We start from the raw sequence: 20,860 nt of genomic DNA on the forward strand, positions 1-20,860 counted from the left end.
AGATTGTTAGTTTTTCTTATCAGGAATCAGTTGGACTAAAGCAATTGAACCTCCTTTTGTTAAGAAAAAACAAAAATTAGAATTGACTTAGTTTTTCTTAACCAGAACCAATTGAAACTTAACAATTGTACCATATTTCGTTAAACAAAAGCAAGAATAGGTATTAAAATCAACTTTTCTTAACAGGAAAACGATTAACACAATACAAATAAATCGTTACCTCATTGTTTGATATAACAAACTAAGATCCAAACTGATCAAGTTTACATATCATGGAAGAGATTATCAAAATTCTTCCATCGGTTTCTGTTAGAGCACTGCTCGGTCAAACTCGCATGCGTTGCTATCTCAAGCATGTTTGTCAATGTTAGTGATCAAAACTATAAGTCTTGATTTCTAGTCTCTTATAGATAAGTCTCGGACTAGGATAGTAAGTGTAGTTGAGCTCAAGGACTTCATGGTGATTCATCATACAAGTAGAAGATCTACTCAAGGAACCGGTGGAACTTCTCGACAAAAAGGTATGTGGAGACTTGAACTTATCTGTCACTCAAAAGTCTATCTATTATTTCTCCTACTCTTTGAGACAAAAGTCGTATGTTATATATATAGACTAGATTATACACGTTTGGTGTTTCGAGCCGAGTATACCTCGCCTATATATATCTCGAAATATGTGTTGGTAAGCTTTTCGCTTCGACCAAGTTTATCTTTACCTAGTGATGACAGTCATGAATGTTTCAATCACTTTGGAAATTGCTTTGACGAGAAATGGTGTAACAACTATATAACGTCCTCTAAGAATGTTTCAATGATTGGAATGAGAGTTTGGATTACATAACCAATGAATTCCTTGAAACGAAGTTCTCGAACTTTGTTGATCAAGAGAACCGGAAGTATGGCAAGTGCCAAGTCCGCGAACTGCCGAAGTTCTCAAATCCGAGAATTTTTACTGGAGTTGTCAAACTACTTGCGTGAGCCAAGTCCGCGAACCCAGTCCTCGAACCGGCGAAGTTCTCATCCCGAGAATTTCTGCTGGAGTTTGTAAACTCTGTCCGGTATCTTAAGTCCGCGAACCTAGTCTGCGAACTTGAGAAGGTTATATATCTAAAGATGATTTCTGAACTTAATCTTAAAAGACTAAGGAATGCTTTTGCAAACCGTGGCTATTAAAGTTCATGAACCGATTCGAGTGAATCAAATCATCTTTGCTTCAATTGTGTCTTTTGTAGTTACATAAGATTTTCTTACAATTGAACAACTCTCTTAACTAGTTTATTTGATCAATTGAACTAGTTATGGTGAAGAAGAACATGGTTGGTATGAAATGCTCATATGGTTAACCTTTCGGTTAAACTATTGTTGAACCAACAATGTACATGTTTGGGTGCGGTTAACAAACCTAGAAGCGTACAGTCATTTGTGTATAACAAGCTAAGTTTTCGATCTAACGGTTGAGAAATATTAGCTTGAATCTAAATCAGGTTTTCATCTAACGGTGGATATTGATTGCTTTGTCACTAAGGCAAAACCCTGATTTGAAAGGCTACATAAATGGACATCTAGCAACTCTGCAAAACTAATCCCCACACCTTATATGTGATACTAGTTTGCGTGCTAGAGTCGGTTCTCCTTTAACCTTTGGTTTTCTTCTTCTAAAACCAGGTTAACGACTTAAAGACTTCATTGGGATTGTGAAGCCAGACCGATACAACTTTTATCGTAGTTGTGTGATCTGATCTTGCATATTCTATCGTAGCAGTACAATCATATTGATTGGATTGAGATTGTTTGATTTCTCCGATAGGCAAGATATAAAAGTAATCACAAACATCTTCGTCTCATTGTTTGTGATTCCGCAACATCTTGTTTCGCTACCATACGATTAAGATTGTTGTGAGGTGATTGATCAATCTAGGATGTTCTTCGGGAATATAAGATCGGATTATCAATTGGTTCATGTTCGCCTTGATTATTATCAAAAGACGGAACAAAAACTCTAGGGTTTTTCTGTGGGAGACAGATTGATCCTTTGATAGACTTGTCTGTGTGAGACAGATTTGTTTATTGTTAAAGCCTGCGATTTTGGGTCGTAGCAAGTCTTAGTTGTGGGTGAGATCATCTAAGGGAATCAAGTGCGCAGTATCCTGCTGGAGTAGGCTAGTGTCTGTAGCGGCTTAATACAGTGTGTCTTCAATCTGGACTAGGTCCCGTGGTTTTTCTGCATCTACAGTTTCCTCGTTAACAAAATTTCTGGTCTGTGTTATTTCAGTTTCCGCATTATATTGTTTATCTTTATAATTAAAATAATTCAGGTTGTGTGTTTAGATAATCAATTAGATTAATCCAACCTTTGGTTGTTGATTATCATTGATTGATCCTTGGACATTGGTCTTTGGTATCGTCCAAGTTATTCCTTGTGTTTGATTAGGACTCGCTGATTTCTATTAGCTTGAGTAAATCAAAACAAGAGAGAGATATTAACTCCTTGAGATACTTTTACCTAGATTGAGCATGACTGTCTAGTTGATTCTCTAGAAAGTGTTTCGGAGTTAGTCCATACAGATTGCTAAGCGAAATATTGGGTGGTGTTGTTAGACCCCCACTTTTTCAATTGGTATCAGAGCAGGCAAACACGTTCAAGACCTTACAAGTCTGTGTTTATAGCAATATGACTCTATGGACAAGAGAATATCTGATAACACAACATCAGTTCAGGGCCACTCACGTGAATCTCAAGGGATTTTTGAGAAAAGCTCTAAAACTTGTCCAGTAACTGAATCCACATTCTGTGAAAAATCTCTTGATGAACAATTGGATGATCTTTCAGATGATAGTGATTCAGAAGAAGGGAAAAGTATTGACGAGGAAGTTGCTCAATATATCAAGCTGTTTGATCGTGCTTTGAAAGAAAAGAAGTCAACAACTTGCTTGAGTAAATACATGGCTCCTCTTTTTCAAGAAAACAGAAAATTGAGAAAACTCTTTAAAGGATATGATGGTGGGTATAGACTATTAAAATCTATCGTCAAAGATCGTGATGAAGATTTACGCAAAAAAAGGTCTGAATGTGATAATCTTCTCCGGAATCTCTATTTGTTGAAAGAAAAACTTGTAGACGCTGACGCAAGATATGACTCTCAACAAAAATGTTTTAATGACAAAGAACTCAGTCTCCTTGCAAAAGAAAAATCCTTGGAAACTGACCTTGCTGCTGCTCTTGATAAAGTAAAATCACTGGATGAGAATCTGAGAAGGTTCAATACTAGCTCTACAAAATTATCTTCTATGATTGGAGCATGTAAAGAACATCGTGATACACGTGGTCTGGGCTATAAAGGAATAGACGCTCCAAAAACTAGGAAGATCAATTTCGTTAAAGTTATCAAAAATTCCTCATGTGAAAATCCGCTCGCAGCTTGCAACATATCTAAAGACAAGGTTTGTTCTCCTTCTAAGCCTGCTCGTATAAAGACAGGTAAACCCTTGAACTGCTATTACTGCGGAAACAAAAGACATTATGAGCAGAAATGTCGTTTTCGGATTAGGAATGAAAAACTTTACAACATTATTGCATGGGTGTCTAAAGAAGTTATTAAACTTGTCCCTCATGTTGTTGGGCCAAATAACAATCAAACAAGACACCATAATAAGTTTCTCTTTGGTTGTGTCGTTGCATCAAAAAACACCAACAAAGGTAGGAGGAAGAACGACGGTAGAGCTACTGACTTCCTAAATAACTCTAAAAAGAGAAAAAGGCATAGGAAAAGAAGGGTAAATTCCTTGTCTCGCCCTGAAGAAGAATGTGGTTCCAAGACTCTTGATCCAGACTTCATGCATATTAATAATCGAGTCACATAACTTAAGGTCAGCATAAACAAACTCAAACGGGGCATCAAAAAGACTTGGATAGCAACTGGCTCAGGTATTTCGAGTTCCTATCTTGTTAAACCTTCTTCAACTATGATGTGTAATTCCTCTCTAAATCCCTTTGAAGGAGAGAAAGAAGAAGTTAATGATGATGAGCCAAATGCTCACCTTAATACACTATGACTGCATAGGGTTACATCCCTCTTTTAATTAAGAAGGATGCTCTTTGTTCTCAAGATGCTTATCTTGAGAAAGTTGGCAGGAGTGTATTGAGTTTTCTTGGGAGTTATATTCTTATCTAGATTTTCTTTTGTTTTGTCCCTTCCTTTCATCCCTCCGCCAAGTGTTTTCCGCTTGCTTCTTCTTTTCGCCAGGTCTCACATGTGTTTGACCACTAGTACACGCACCGGACCCACACGAACGCCATGGTTCCTAGGGTTTTTTGGAATGTGCTTTAAATATTATGTTCCATAAGGTGAAAAGATTCTATTTAATTCTTTTTGTGTGTGCACAATGGGTGGAAGTAACAAGATTGATGGAGTCAAGCTGGACAAGACCAGTGAGTTGATTAATGTCTCCATAACATGCTTTCATGCTGTTGATCATGAAAACAAACTACCGGTTCAAATGTCTTCACAACTGGTAGGAAATCTTCTTCATGACTTTGAAGTTGTTCGTGATCATCTTGGGATTGCAACAAGGAATCTTGGTTTTCTGAAAAACGAACTAAAGAAGGCAACTGATGAACTCGTCCATGTTCAATCTCTAGTTGCTGACAAGGTTTAGGGTTTCAAATCTTGTGTTGTTTGTTTTCACTGTTGCCTAGTATGTCTTCTTTTTGGATTAGTTGGAAGAATAACTAGTGCTTTGAATAGCGATGATTGTGACTACACATAGCTATTATTTTTCATCTTCTTGCTTTTAGGTTTTTGGTTTAAATTCTAAAACTATTTGGAGGATGATTTTTTGCAGTATTTATGATTTGTTATATTGCAACTTGTTATGAGATATTGGTGTTTACGTCCGTGAACTATGTTGTCCCATATTTTGTCAAAAGTAAAGTCATTCATGGTCGGTATTCGTTTATTGGTTTAGGAATGAATACACTTTTGACATATACAAAAGTTAAGCATATATTGTCAATCTTTGACGGAAGATTGGTTAAAATCTTTTGTATCCAAGGATTATTGCTATTGTATATGCTTGTGTAAAAGAATGAATCCTTGTGTATTCCACGGTATTGATCCTCATTGATCCATCTTTTTTGTATTACAGTGAGTCTCCATAATGTATCTTATGTTGAGCACGATACAACCAAGTTGATTATTTTTTATTAGCTTTGTTGGTTGTTCCGTGAGATACTTTATGTTGAGCATTTAGAACTAAATTAATAATCTTGTTTGGTTATTTAGTTATTACTCCATAAGTTCTCTTATGTTGAGTATATGAACGATTAAACCAATCACTCTCTTGTATGGTTATCTTAGTCGTTGCTCCGTAAGTTTACTTATGTTGAGCACAATGAATTAAATTGATCACTTTTGTGTTTAATTTGATTATGTATTCCGATTAAATTATTCATGAGTTTACTTATGAATAATTTGATTGAGTTTTGGATATAAAAATCATTCTCATGGTTTTGGTGTCCAATAAAAATCCTTCGTTTATCTTGAAATTAAGGTCGCTCGTTGTTGTTCTTTCGGGAATGACATCAAATGGGGGAGAGTTCTTTTGAACTTGTGCTTAATGGTCATATCTTGAGGGGTGTGTGGCTGTGGAATTTTAGAGGGGTTATCTTGTATCTTTAAAATCCTTGATGAATGATGTTAGCTTCGGCTATATGATTGCATCTAAATAAGATGATGTGTGTTTCTTTCTCTCAGTCATGAAATGTCTCTTACGGAAATTTCATTATGATCCCGTTCTTGTACCTTTGCCAATTTTATTGACAAAAGGGGGGACAATTAATATGTAGTTCACACTACAAATACATATGGTTTTCGGATCATTGTGTAAGGGGGAGTGGTTTTCATGTGAGATGGAGTATTGACTAAGGGGGAGTGATACATATCACCATAGTATTATTGTTGAAGTTGTGATACAATTGAACTTTGACACTGTGTAATAATACTATGACACTGTATAACAATGATCGAGACCGATTCTTTCTCATTGTTATAGCTACGGATCTTCAACAACGGTGATGCTAAACTTACAACCTTTGGGATCATTGGAGTACTTGGAAGTGACGAAGATTTCGAGGAATGTTAAAGATTAGACATGTGGAATAGGAGCTACTAAAGTTTCATTATCTTTTTTGTATTCCATATGTATTGATAGTTTTGTCACTAAAATTGACAAAGGGGGAGATTGTTAGAGCACTGCTCGGTCAAACTCGCATGCATTGTTATCTCAAGCATGTTTGTCAATGTTAGTGATCAAAACTATAAGTCTTGATTTCTAGTCTCTTATATCTAAGTCTCGGACTAGGATAGTAAGTGTAGTGGAGCTCAAGGACTTCATGGCGATTCATCATACAAGTAGAAGATCTACTCAAGGAACCGGTGGAACTTCTCGACAAAAAGCTATGTGGAGACTTGAACTTATCTGTCACTCAAAAGTCTATCTATTCTATCTCCTACTCTTTGAGACAAAAGTCGTATGCTATATATATAGACTAGATTATACACATTTGGTGTTTCGAGCCGAGTATACCTCGCCTATCTATATCTCGAAATATGTGTTGGTAAGCTTTTCGCTTCGACCAAGTTTGTCTTTACCTAGTGACGAAAGTCATGAATGTTTCAATCACTTTGGAAATTGCTTTGACAAGAAATAGTGTAACAACTGTATAACGTCCTCTGAGAATGTTTAAATGATTGGAATGAGAGTTTAGATTACATAACCAATGAATTCCTTGAACCGAAGTTCTCGAACTTTGTTGATCAAGAGAACCGGAAGTATGGAAAGTGCCAAGTCCGTGAACTCAGTCCGCGAACTGCCGAAGTTCTCAAACCCGAGAATTTCTGTTGGAATTGACAAACTACTTGCGTGAGCCAAGTCCGCAAACCCAATCCGTGAATCCAGTCCGCGAACCGGCGACGTTCTCATCCCGAGAATTTCTGCTGGAGTTTGTAAACTCTGTCCGGTGTCTTAAGTCCGCAAACCTAGTCTGCGAACTTGAGAAGGTTATATATCTAAAGATGATTTCTGAACTTAATCTTAAAAGACTAAGGAATGCTTTTGCAAACCGTGGCTATTAAAGTTCATGAACCGATTCGAGTGAATCAAATCATCTTTGCTTCAATTGTGTCTTGTGTAGTTACATAAGATTTCCTTTCAATTGAACAACTCTCTTAACTAGTTCATTTGAGTCATTCGAACTAGTTATGGTGAAGAAGAACATGGTTGGTATGAAATGCTCATATGGTTAACCTTTCGGTTAAACTATTGTTGAACCAAAAATGTACATGTTTGGGTGCGGTTAACAAACCTAGAAGCGTACAGTCATTTGTGTATAACAAGCTAAGTTTTCGATCTAACGGTTGAGAAATATTAGCTTGAATCTAAATCAGGTTTTCATCTAACAGTGGATATTGATTGCTTTGTAACTAAGGCAAAACCCTGATTTAAAAGGTTATATAAGGGCACTGCTAGCAACTCTGCAAAACTAATCCCCACACCTTATGTGTGATACTAATTTGCGTGCTAGAGTCGGTTCTCCTTTAACCTTTGGTTTTCTTCTTCTAAAACCAGGTTAACGACTTAAAGACTTCATTGGAATTCTGAAGCCAGACCGATACTACTTTTATCGTAGTTGTGTGATCTGATCTTGCATCTTCTATCATAACAGTACAATCATATTGATTGGCTTGAGATTGTTTAATTTCTCCGATATGCAAGATATAAAAGTAATCACAAACATCTTTGTCTCATTGTTTGTGATTCCGCAACATCTTGTTTCGCTACCATACGATTAAGATTGTTGTGAGATGATTGATTAATCTAGGCTGTTCTTCGGGAATATAAGGACGGATATCAATTGGTTCATGTTTGCCTTGATTATTATCAAAAGACGGAACAAAAACTTTAGGGTTTTTCTGTGGGAGACAGATTGATCCTTTGATAGACTTGTCTGTGTGAGATAGATTTGTTTATTGTTAAAGCCTGCGATTTTGGGTCGTAGCAACTCTTAGTTGTGGGTGAGATCAGCTAAGGGAATGAAGTGCGCAGTATCCTGCTGGGATCAGAGGCGTAGGAGTACAACTGTACCCTGGATCAGTGGGAGACTGATTGGGTTTCAACTATAGTCGAGTCCGAAGTTAGCTTGGAGTAGCCTAGTGTCTGTATCGGATTAATACAGTGTGTATTCAATCTAGACTAGGTCCCGGGGTTTTTCTGCATCTGCAGTTTCCTCGTTAACAAAATTTCTGGTGTATGTGTTATTTCAGTTTCCGCATTATATTGTTTATCTTTATAATTGAAATAATACAAGTTGTGCGTTTAGATCATCAATTAGATTAATCCAACCTTTGGTTGTTGATTATCATTGATTGATCCTTGGACATTTGTCTTTGGTACCATCCAAGTTATTCCTTGTGTTTGATTAGGACTCGTTGATTTCTATTAGCTTGAGTAAATCAAAACAAGAGAGAGATATTAACTCCTTGAGATACTTTTACCTAGATTGAGTTTGACTGTCTAGTTGATTCTCTAGAAAGTGTTTCGGAGTTAGTCCATACAGATTGCTAAGCGAAATATTGGGTGGTGTTGTTAGACCCCCGCTTTTTCAGTTTCCACAACCATTCACCCCACAAAGATATGACATTTAAGCACCAGTTCAATATAGAACTCTCCCCATGTGTGTTTATATTCCCTGCGGGAGAAAAGAATAACAAACTAGACAACCATTACCAGAGAAGGGCCGAATAAGGTCTTATCTATTACGTGCCAATGTAAAAAGCTAAAACCGAAACTCATATGCATACTAAATACGCAACTTATAAAACATAAATTGATAATAGTATAATTGTGACTTAACACATGAGTTTGATCAATATCTACTTATGATTATTTGATAAAGCAACCCAATAGGTTTGATACAAAACCTATTGTATCAAAAAGTCACACAATCATAACAGAACCATATTATGAGATCGATAAATCAAGGTTATTGCAAACGGAAACTAAATATCATAAACCGAAAGTAAAGCAAAGAGATAATCAATGGGATCAATCAATGCAATCGTAACTATCAAAAGAATGACACAAATGATTAAAATAAAACGTAATAGTTTATATTTATTGATAGTTTGAATAAAATTTATAAAAATATTAAAATAAATCAACAATTGATTAGTTTATTCATATAAGAGAGTTCTTAATCAAATCTCTTTATAGTGTTGTGATCTTCTTCGTTTAATAGGAACAATTCTACGAATTATGTGACCAAGATGGGAGAATTAATGGGAAAAGTCACCGGTATTGAACCTTATAAGAAGTGACCCTGTCAAGGTTTGTATTAATATCGATCATTCTATGCCACTGAGAAGAGGAATTAAAACTATCACTAATGCAAGAATCACTAGATGGGCAAATGTTATTTTATGAAAGGAAACCCAAAAGCATATGTTCGGAGTGTTATGTCACTAATCACTCTAAAGATTCTTGCAAAGATGCTGCAATTGTTAAGTTTAGTCAAAATATGTCACAATTGTTAAGTTTCAATTGTGACATAACACTCCGAAACTCGGAAGTGTTAATCGTTTCAATTTTGGCTAAGGTTCGGAGTGTTATGTCACAAATTATCTCATTAAACCCATGAAAAGTCATATTTCTTTGGAAAAGAAAGCAATCTCAGAAAAACATATCAAATATCACTTCCAACTCTGCACTTGATTCTACAAGAACTCAGAAGAAGTTTGTTAAGTTTACCATAATTCTTCCTTCCAAAGACGGTGTTGCATTAAACTTAGATTTTTTTCTTAAGAAAGACTCAACTGAAGATAATGATGACAATAGACTTGGGAGTTCTGAAGATCCAAATTCTCACCTATCTGATGCTGAGACCTCTCCACCAGAAACCATCTCTTATACCAACACTGACACTCATACAACTCGCATGGTCACGACCGGAGCTAAATAAGCAGTTGTCACGGAAAAGGAGACACATGTAACTATTATTCACAACGTTTTAGGTGATTGCTTTTTAATCTTAACTATTTTAAATTATTATAGTCAAAACTATAAGTTTTAATATATTTTTTGTTGCAATAGTTATCTTATACATACTCGTTGCATTTGCATTTCCAAACTGCATTATTTATTAATTAGCTTGTTTTTAATGTCTCTTCTCCTCATTTTCATTATGAATGAGCAGTCAATAATGAAAATTATATCTTAGAATATGTAGGGTTTTAAAAGAGATAATACTAGAAACAATTTAAATTATTTGATAAGGTCTTAAAACCCATACATATTCTTCTTGTGTGAAACAAAAATTAGCAAGGTAAAAGCAAGCCTCTCTTAAAATAATATCAATATCCAAACTATGATTTTATAGAACCTGTAGGTCTCTCTAGTGGTTTGGTACTTCTTTGGAAAAATATATTCCAATGTGATATTGTTGATAAAAGTTGTAACATGTTTAATTTAATTGTCCAAGTTGATCCAAGTAAGCCTGAATTTCTCCTCACCTGTATGTATGGTTACTCTAGTTATTCTAAGAAAAATAATCAATGGGATTACATTAATAAAATTGGTAGTGCTAACATAAGTCCTTGGATTCTCTTAGGATACTTACGGGGTGTCAAGTTGTAGAATTCACAATTCCGGGGGATATATAATTCCACGGGATTATAAATATTGGGAATCATATAAATTCCTTGTGTGTTTGGTAACCAAGTGAAATTTCCTAGAATTCTTAGCATTTCCATCGTTTAAATCCCATGTATTGTTTGGGGACTGTTTAGAGGGAGAAAATATGGTTTTTGAGGTTAAAAAAAATGGGTCCATAAATCCCTCCTAAGTTTCCCAGCAAATCTTAGGGGGGAGGTGGTATTCAAAATGGGAGATTTGGTAGAATTATAAATCCCGAGGAAAACGTGAATCCAAGGGATTTTGGCAACCAAACGTACCAAGGAAATCATTATTCCACCAAATACCCTGGACACATGAATTCCACCTTTAAAATTCTGCATCCAAACCCACCATTAAATTTCCACCTACTTGATAATAATAGTAACAATGCTTCTTCTTCTTCTGATGGTTGGGTAAATTCAATTGTTTCTAATAGTGGTTTATAGGATATCGGATTTGTAGGAAAAGACTACACCTGGACCAACAACAACTTAGGTATAGGAGATTGAAGATACAAAATAGACATGGCCTTAGTAAATGGTGAATGTGTTAGATCAAACATCGGTTGAACCCACCACGTGTTGGTATGTCAAGTTTGGTTGTCATGTTTTAGTATCAAACTCATCTAGCGTCGCTTGATTAAATAATAGAGTCGACTTCGTTTAGGTTAGACTAGAAAGTCTAGAAATGTTGAGATGTACAAGTATTACTCCGAAGACCTGAAGAATGAGAAGAAGTAATGACTACAACGACGAAATCATCCTTCCACTTGAGGTTAGTAATATTGACTTGATCTTGTTTCCATTCCTAATGTATCTTTCAAGTCGTGCTATATTGAAAGCATAACATGTGAAGTTGTATATATTGTATATAACACTCTAGTGGTGAGACTTGGTCATAATAGTATGATCAAAGTATCAAGGAAAACATAATAAACATTTATCTTTTGGAACTTCGTAAATACGACATCGACATAATCTATTGTATATAATTATTTGATTATATTATATAGGAATGATTTCACCCTAGGAAACAATGCTTTATAACATTTTTTAAAGGAAGTACTTATATGAACTTGTTTCATAATCGAAAGGAAATCATGATTGGTCAGGTTGTTTATTGAATATATTTTGAATGATCAATATAAGATGACAAGGTAGAACTTATCTTAACTTGTAACGATTTATGGTATAACCGGTCATAGCCTATATAATATAGCTAGTTGTAATTGGTCATGAGCAACATTGAAAATCAAGGTGTAACCGATCACAAGCTATATTGGAATGTAAGTTGTAACCGGTCACAAGTTACTTTTGGAACCAAGGTATAACCGGTCACAAGATGAATTAGGAAGTTAGTTGTAATCGTTCACAAGCTACCTTTGGGAAGCAAGGTGTAACCGATCACAAGCTAACTCAGAAAGTAAGGTGTAACCGATTATAAGCTACCTCTGGGAAGCAAGGTGTAACCGGTCATAACCTGGTTTGGGAAACATGGTATAATCGATCACAACTTACATTGTGAGGTTGGTACAACAGATACCAAGGAGCAAAACGAGTTTTCAATATTTACATATCTCTTTAATTTCTGTGTTAAGCTCGGAATTAGGGTTTGCTGTGAAACTTCTTAATGTCGACAATTTCAACATGTACATAATTTTTATCATTTATTATTCAAAGATATTCCTTGATGCTCAAGGTAATCCCAAGTCTGAAAAAGTAAAAAGCATTTAATTATGATTTTCATCATATATGTTTTAATTACCAGCGATTAAAACATATCCTATGGAATATATTATTAGTTAATGTGATAAACTAATAATAGAAGTTTTTCATGAGAGTTTTCGGAAATATTGGTTAACATTAATTGGAAATAGGAAAACCGAATTTAGGTACTTTAATGCATATCTTGAGAATTTTTTTGGTTTTGGAATTTCCTTGTTGTCCAAACAACCTTGTTCTGTAAATACTTGAGTTTGCATTTCTTGCAAACTATCCTAAGATCCAGTCAAACTTCATTTCTTGTTGTTTCTGGTGGAGCCGTCTATTCGGAGAGGAAAGTACCCTAATTAGGCGAAATTTCTTACGATCGCTCGTTTAAAGACTTATGTGGGATCAAGAAGCTCTACGAGTACCGTTGGTGGGAAAATAGATAATTGCAGTGATATTAGTTTTCGATTATTGATTTGATTGACTAACGGTTGTTGAAACTTTGATTGCACATAGTTTGTTTATTCTTGAGAACCTTCTCTTCCGATATAAGGCTCACTCGAACTAAATCAAAGTATTGACGATATCTTTAGAACCATCTTCAGATTTAAAGAAATATTGTGATAATCCATTGTTAACAGACTCTGCTATGTGCGTGATTGATCACAAGAGGATTCAAGTGTTGTTGTGCAGGTTATTGAAGGCAATAGAAGATTTGAAGACTAAGAAGAATTCTTATTAGTTTTCGTATCTTGTGGATTTAGTGCACAAACCTTGATCGGCTGGGATCCAACTAGGATCAGTTTATCTTTGATAGACTTGATTGATTAGTTACGTGAGATCGGCATCGCTTCATAGTTTTTCTTTGAGATCAATATTGATTGATTGAAAATCTAGAATTTGATTATTTCAGTAATCAACATTCAGTTTGATCTATCCAGACAAAGGAGTTTGTTAGATTAAACAGAAGAGCCTTTTTAAACAACTCACATATCTTCTAGCAAGATTGATTAGAGTGGTTACCAAACATATTCTTCATTTGATGTTTGGAATACGATCCAAAGGACTTGTTGTTCACGTGCGCGACTCTGGAAGTCGGATGCGCAGGGATACTGACGAAACTAAGTATCTAGGGTCAGTCTTCTTGGTCTCAACTATACGAAGTTGGTATTAGATTTTGTATAGCGTCTTAATTCTGAGAGTATTCAAAACTGGACTAGGTCCCGAGGTTTTTCTGCATTTGCGGTTTCCTCGTTAAAAAAATCTTGTTGTGCCATTTATTTTATTTTTCCGCATTATAATTGTTTATTATAATTAAAGTAAATTGCACTTGTATGTTAATCTGTAACACTTGATATTGATCCTATAGGGTTTCGGTTATTACCGAGCCTACTATCAAGTGATCACTTCGTTTTCATATCCTCTGGATCTTGAATTCATTGGCAAACACACAAGTGATATTTTTGTTGTATTGTCTCGATCTCGTATCCATAGACGATCACACGAAGTGTGTACCGAAGTTGTTGTATTGTCTCGACTCAGTCCATAGATGATCACATTTGGTAAAGGACTTATAGGTTGATAAATAAAAGATTGTGGTGTATTTGGGTACCCTCGTCTTTTCAGAATGGAATATAGACTTTCCCAATTCTAAGATTTTTCATTTAACTCAAGTAGGTAGTGATCATAGTCCAGTAATGTTTTTTACTGACAGCACTATACCTACTTGCTGGAAACCTTTAAAAAATTTCCTCACTTGGTGAAATGATGAATCATGTTATACTGTTATTGTTAATACTTGGAAAAATAGTGTCAACGGCTCACCTACTTTTCAGATTGTCAAGAAATTTCAATATACCATAAGAGATCTTTCTATACGGAATAGAGAATATTTTGGTGACGTCAATTAAAAAGTTGACAACCTGCAAAAGGAAATGGATACTCTACAAGCTTAAACTCCAGATTCAAATACTCACAATTAAATCATCTTAATCAACAAGGAACTGAAAAAATGGTATAAGGTTAAAAGTGATTTCTATCAACAAAAATCAAGGGATCATTTCATCGAAGATATGGACAACTACAACAATTACTTTCATACCAAAACGAACAGGAAAAGAATCAGGAACAATATTGATTCAATTAAAGATCATGACAACAATTGTCTATAGTTAAGAGATCAGATTGCTCAACACCTCACTCTCACTTCAAAGGTATGAGTACTTCGATTGAACCTATTATGGAGAAAAAGCTTTATAGTATATTGCCTACTATTGTTTCCGATGCCTTAGTTTCTGATGCCTATAATATACTCCTTACTAGAATTTTTTCTCATGAAGAAATTCAGTATACACTTAAGAGTATGGAAAATTGGAGTGCTCCTGGCCCTGAAGGTTTTCAAGATGGATTCTATAAGAGTCATTGGGATATTGTTGGAGAAGATGTTTGTTTAATGGTGACCAGGTTCCTTGAAACTAAACATATCCTCAAGCAAATCAAGCTTACATCTCCATTATCCCCCAAAAGAAGAAATCTAAATGTGTTGCAGATTATAGACCAAATTGGTTTATGTAATATTTTATATAAAATAATATCCAAGATTCTTGTCAACAAAATCCCTGTAATATTTTATATAAAATAATATCCAAGATTCTTGTCAACAGAATCCCTTAATGGAGAAGATTATATCACCCTTCAAGCAACATGTCTTTGGAAGATTTATTAGTGATAACACAATTGTAGCTCAAGAAATTATTCACTTAATGAATAAAAAGAGAGGTCGGATAGGATGGATGGCTCTTAAACTAGACATGTCAAAAGCTTTTGACATACTTGAATGTAGTTTCTTGATAAAGGTACTCAAATACTTTGGATTCTGTGATGAGTTCTGTGATCTAATTTACCAATGCATTAGCACTACTTCTTTATCTGTTATGCTGAATGGTTCACCATGCGAAACTTTTTATCCAACCATGGGTATTAGTCAAGGTGATCCACTCTCACCTTATTTTTTCATTATTGCTATGGGGTTCTTGTCAAGGCATCTAATTGTAGCTCAACACAACAACATTATCAAAGGTATTAAAGGGGATAATTGATTCACCAACCATTAATCATTTGCTTTTTGCAGATGACTGCTTGATCTGTACTCAAGCAACTCTCACATAAGTTAACAATCTTCTGGAGCTTCTTCACAACTTTAGCTCTCAATATGGTCAAGTTATCAACTTTGATAAATCTAGAGTCATTTCAGCAAACACACTAAATCTGAAATTGCAGATACTTAGACTCATATTCTTGGTTCTCCTCTTATTCTTGGTCACTCAAAACAAGAATCTTTCAACTTTATTCAAGAGAGTTTTGAAAACATGAATTCTACATTCTTCTACGTCTTTGAATTCTAAGGAAGGTATACCATGATTAAACATGTTCTTAACTCGGTTCATGTGTATCAAATGGGTACTTTCAAGTTTCCTAATAATCTCATCACAAATCTTACTATTATTGAGAGAGAAAATTTTTGGGATCACAATTCTAACAGAGGTATGAATCTTATTAGATGGCACAAGGTTTGTAAACTTAAAGACATGGGTTGACTTGATTTTAGAGATCTTGAAAATCTTAATCTATCTTTAATTACCAAGCTTGCATGGAGAATATGCATTGAGTCAATTCACAAATGCTTCAAATACTGGGTGGTAAATATTTAAAACGTGGTGATATTCTACATCAACAAGTTGAAGCAAAAAACTGTTCATACACATGGAAGGGTATTACTAAAGTTCTGCAAATTGTCCAGCAGAATTTCTTCATGGAGATAAATAATGGTAACAAAACAAAAATATGTCTAGATAGATGGATCTCAGGTATGACTGAACCACCCTCACCAAGTAATGATTTATTCAGGTTTTATGAAATAGTTTCTGAACTATTTTTACCTGACACTAATACTTGGAATGTAAACCTTTTAAATTAATTATTTTATGTTAATACTTCCATTAAGATTCAAGGCTTATTCATTGATCTCACCAAAGAAGATGTCATTATTTAATGCCAGCTAAGAATGGGGAATTCTCTGTTAAAAGTACATACAACATGCTGACAAGGTGTAACAGACAGGTTCAAGTCAATGAAATTAACATACACTCTTCAGTTTGGAAAAAATTATGGGGTTGCAGTGTTGCACACATAATCAAACTCTTTGCATAGAAGTGTATCAGAGACCTTAATACTACTAGGAGCAAGCTTGTTGTTTATAACAGTGGTTTTGATACTCATTGTAGTATATGTGGGAACTATGAAGAAACCACTGAGCACTTAATTTTTTGAGTGTAGACATGCAAAAGCAGTATAGAGGGACACAAATATAAATATTTCCCAGTAAGGTGTAATTGCAACAGTGTCTTTGCATGGGTCATAAGCTGGTTCTCATCAAACAATTACAATTCTGATGAAAAGTGGTTATACTCTTTGATGATAGGGATATGAGTTGTATGGAAGGACGGATGTGAATTTATCTTTCAGGGAGTATCTCTAAACCCTTATAACTTTATGCATAAAATTACTTATCATTTGGCATCTCATTTGCATGATACAGAGAATTCTCTCATGAATAAGAGAATTAATAGAGTCTCAAACTGGCTACCTAGCGGCGAATCCAGAACAAAAATTCAATGGGGCACACTTTATTCTTGAAGAACATAACTAAAAATGTAACTGAAAAAAATCTCACACATAAATATAAAAGCAAACTAAATACCATAAAGTTCATTCAAACCGGAAAATACCTACATTATTGAATAAAATTTATAAAAAAAAAAGTATGATCTATCTAAATCACCAAATAAAATTGTTCAAAAGAAATATGCAACAAAGTCTGATCTAGCTAAGTCACCATATGATGATTATTAAGCCATGAAAGAAAGATTTTATGTAAAACACAATTTAGTTTTCTTACCACAGCAAAATCAAACAATACATACGTAACACACAATCTATTTTTAAAAATGCAGCTACACGTTTCCCCTTAAAATATATCAGTTCCATCGAATCTGAAACAAAAATCTAAAACCCACCATCATAATAAACAAAAATCGCATCAACCAGTAAAAAGAAAAGATACAAAAATTAAGTGATCGGAGAAGGAAAAAAAATTGTAAATGATATAGATGGAAATTGATTAGTCTTTAGATGTTTATTCGAATGATCCACGAACTTCAAACCTAGGAAACTATCTTGATTTCGGTATAGTAAGGATTATCTACAAGCTATCCTTAATTTTGGTTTATTCGAATAAGTTTGAAATTAGTTTAGAACTATATAATTATACAAGTTTTGGCATAAATGTTAGGGGGAATAAGATTATTTTAAGTAAAAATTACATGGGTACCATTTTTTCCCATGTAATTGGGGTGGGGTGGTGGTGGAAGCTGGCCCAGTGTAGATTCGCCCCCGTGGCTACCCCTACTAGAAGGAATTTTAAAATTTAATGTTGATGCTTCTTTTTATCATAACACTTATCAACTTGACACTGGTGTTATTTCACGTAATCATAAAAGACTATGGCATGGAATCGGGTGAGAATATGAGTGGAGTTATAAGTCCAAAGATAGGAAAATGCATGGCTATTCAAGAAGCTTTGAGTTGGGAAAAACGAAAGCAATACTCAAGTATTTAAGTTGAAGCTGATGCTAAGCTGGTAACTCAATCAATAAATGGAGATTTTTTACTCATTCGATGGAAATATTAAAAATTTAGCGCTAAGTTTTAACCATTGTATTTTTTTTTTCTTTCATTAGTCGTGAGGACAATCAGGTAACTGATCATGTTCCCAAAACAGTTAGAAAACTGCTTCCAATATGGAAACAAATGATAATTTCTCAGCTGATCTTTTGACACAAGACCAATACACTTTTACTTCCTGATAGCAATAAAATTTTAGATACTAAAAAAAAAAAGGGCTTGGTTGGGAAAAAAATTTGCGACGTAACCGAACTCAATATATAGGTTTTTAGAGAAAAGTTTGTTTAGGAGAAAAAAATTGCGATGTAACCGAACTCAACACATAGGTTTTCAGAGAAAAGTTCGGTTGAAAAAAAAAATATCGACTTGACCGAACTCAACATTTTTTTCTTACAGTCTAAAATTTGGTTAAGAGAAAAATCGACTTAACCGAACACAACAACTGGTGTTATATACAGAAGCTCGCATATGAAAAAAAATTGAGGTTCGGCTATAAAAAAATGACCTAGCCAAACCGTACCTATGAATAAAAATTCAAAAAGTTAAAATGAAAATACTAATAATAATTTAAAAAAGGGTGTTGGGGCTCAGCTTGTTGCTAGGCTACCAACAAACTCTTTGTCAATGATAATATTATGATTAATTCATATGTCTACAAGAGATTTTGTCCTTTGGCAATGTGACCGTGTCAAGCATGCACAAGATTATCTTTTGGCGGTACCCATTAGTGGGCTTAATCAATGTCTCAGACCTAGACAATTTAGAGTTGTGCTTTGTTATCGTCTTGTTATTCCTCTGTTTGTTGAGAATAGTTTATGCCCAAGTTGTGACAAATCTATGGACATTTTTGGAGATCATGCACTCCATTGTGCTAAGGATATTGGATATAAGTTCCGCCATGATGTTGTTCGTAATGTTATCATTGACATTTGTTACAAAGTCAATGTGCATGCGCGCAAGGAGGTTTCTCTCGGCCTTCGGACGGATGATGACAGAGATCTAAAGCCCGCTGACATCCTTGTACTTAACTAGGAAAATGGGAAAGATGTTTGTATGGATGTTACAGGTGTCTCTCCGTTCACTGGTGATGGTGTCCGCTCCTTTGTCCCTGGTAAGGCTATTTCTGGTGCGGTTTCACGTAGACGTACCAAATACTTGGACAAGTGTGCTGCCCATGGATATGGTTTGGGCGTTCTAGCTTTCTCTACCTTAGGAGAACTTGGCGAGGATACTCTTGTTTTTTTCAAGCGTCTTAGGAATTTTTTATTTAGTAATGATGCTAGTAGTGGCGTAGGTAGTTTCATTTTTTATAGATTAGGTGTAGCTATTCAAAGAGGAGTTAGAGCCCAGCTTGTTGTTAGGTTACCAACCAAAAGCTTTGTATGATCATTATTAATTATTGTTTTAATAAATAGTTTATTAGTACTAAAAAAATAAAATAATAATAACTAAAAAAAAAGGGTACCTAGCTCAGCTGGTCATCCCCGTTCCACAAAGGTTTCATGCGCTCCAGGAGGTCACAGGCTTGAGTCCTTGATGGCGCAATATTGCAGAATTTAACATGGAAGATGGAGTTAGCTTGCCCCCTTGCGACATAATTAGCCCCCTATCCGCTTCGGCTTCATTGGATGGTTCCTCATGAGGCTCGCTGGTAGGCTAACACAACAACTTGTTCGATTAGTGCAATAGTACGTTGTTGTAGCTTAGCTTGTTAGGCTTCCAACTAGTTTCTTGTAATAATACACTTTATCCGATAATAAAAGCATTTTTATTAAAAATAAAACAAAAAAAATGTTGGAGCTCGGCTTGTTGCTAGACTTTCACCAACTTCTTGTAAACACTTTATACTATGAATTATTTTTTCCTTTAATAAAAAATAAATATTTATTAACATTTTTTATTCGGAAAGGGGTTGGTCCGTTGGAGCTCAGCTTGTTTCTCGACTTCAAACCGTTTCCTTGACCACCGAGATTGCTTAATATTTTTTATTGTATCATAAATATAAATTTTATTCATTTAGAATGCAGCAAAAAAAAAGTTAAAAAAATAATTTATTTAAATAAATATTAATTAAGTAAAGGAAAGGGACAATATGGTCATTCGCTTTACTCGGACATCCCTTGTCTTTAAACAATAATGGCCAGCCTATTAACTTAATGGTTCCAAATAAAAAAAAATCATGGTCCCAAAAACATCATTCAAAAGATTTGGCAACGTTGATAGTACATGAATTGGGCCTTAGCATAATGTATTTGACAATTAAGAGAAAGGTGGTGTAAAATTTTCACATATTCGACGATTAATCGAAAGAACGGTGGTGTAAAATTTCCAGATATTCACAAATTTTTCTCATGTTAAAGAAAGGTGGTGTAAAATTTTCGTAATTCAAATAACTGAATCAAAAGATACAAGCCCAAAAGCCCGAAATAAAAAATGCAATTTGGAAATTGAATAACTGAATCAAAAGCCCCAAAAAAATATAAGCTCCTGGTGAGGATCGAACTCACGACCTTTCGCTTACGAAGCGAACGCACTACCACTATGCTACAGAAGCAACCTGCTTATGAGGAAGCAGTACCTATTTAATATAAAAATAATATAAGTGCCCGGGATAACCATAATATCTATACGAGCATATGATAGTTGTTGCAAGGCCCTTACCTGTTGCCAAGTAAGTACCA

The 20,860-nt window shown here is 34.8% G+C and overlaps 1 non-coding gene across 1 annotated transcript; it reads right to left on the minus strand.

The window, feature by feature from the left end:
* Nucleotides 1–20,661: 20,661 nt before the first annotated feature.
* Nucleotides 20,662–20,733, minus strand: TRNAT-CGU. The gene has a single exon. It is a non-coding gene; the product is annotated as a tRNA-Thr (tRNA).
* Between the last annotated feature and the right edge of the window lie 127 nt (nucleotides 20,734–20,860).

Source organism: Papaver somniferum, chromosome 7, assembly GCF_003573695.1.
Source record: "Papaver somniferum cultivar HN1 chromosome 7, ASM357369v1, whole genome shotgun sequence".
Taxonomy (NCBI): Eukaryota; Viridiplantae; Streptophyta; class Magnoliopsida; order Ranunculales; family Papaveraceae; genus Papaver; species Papaver somniferum.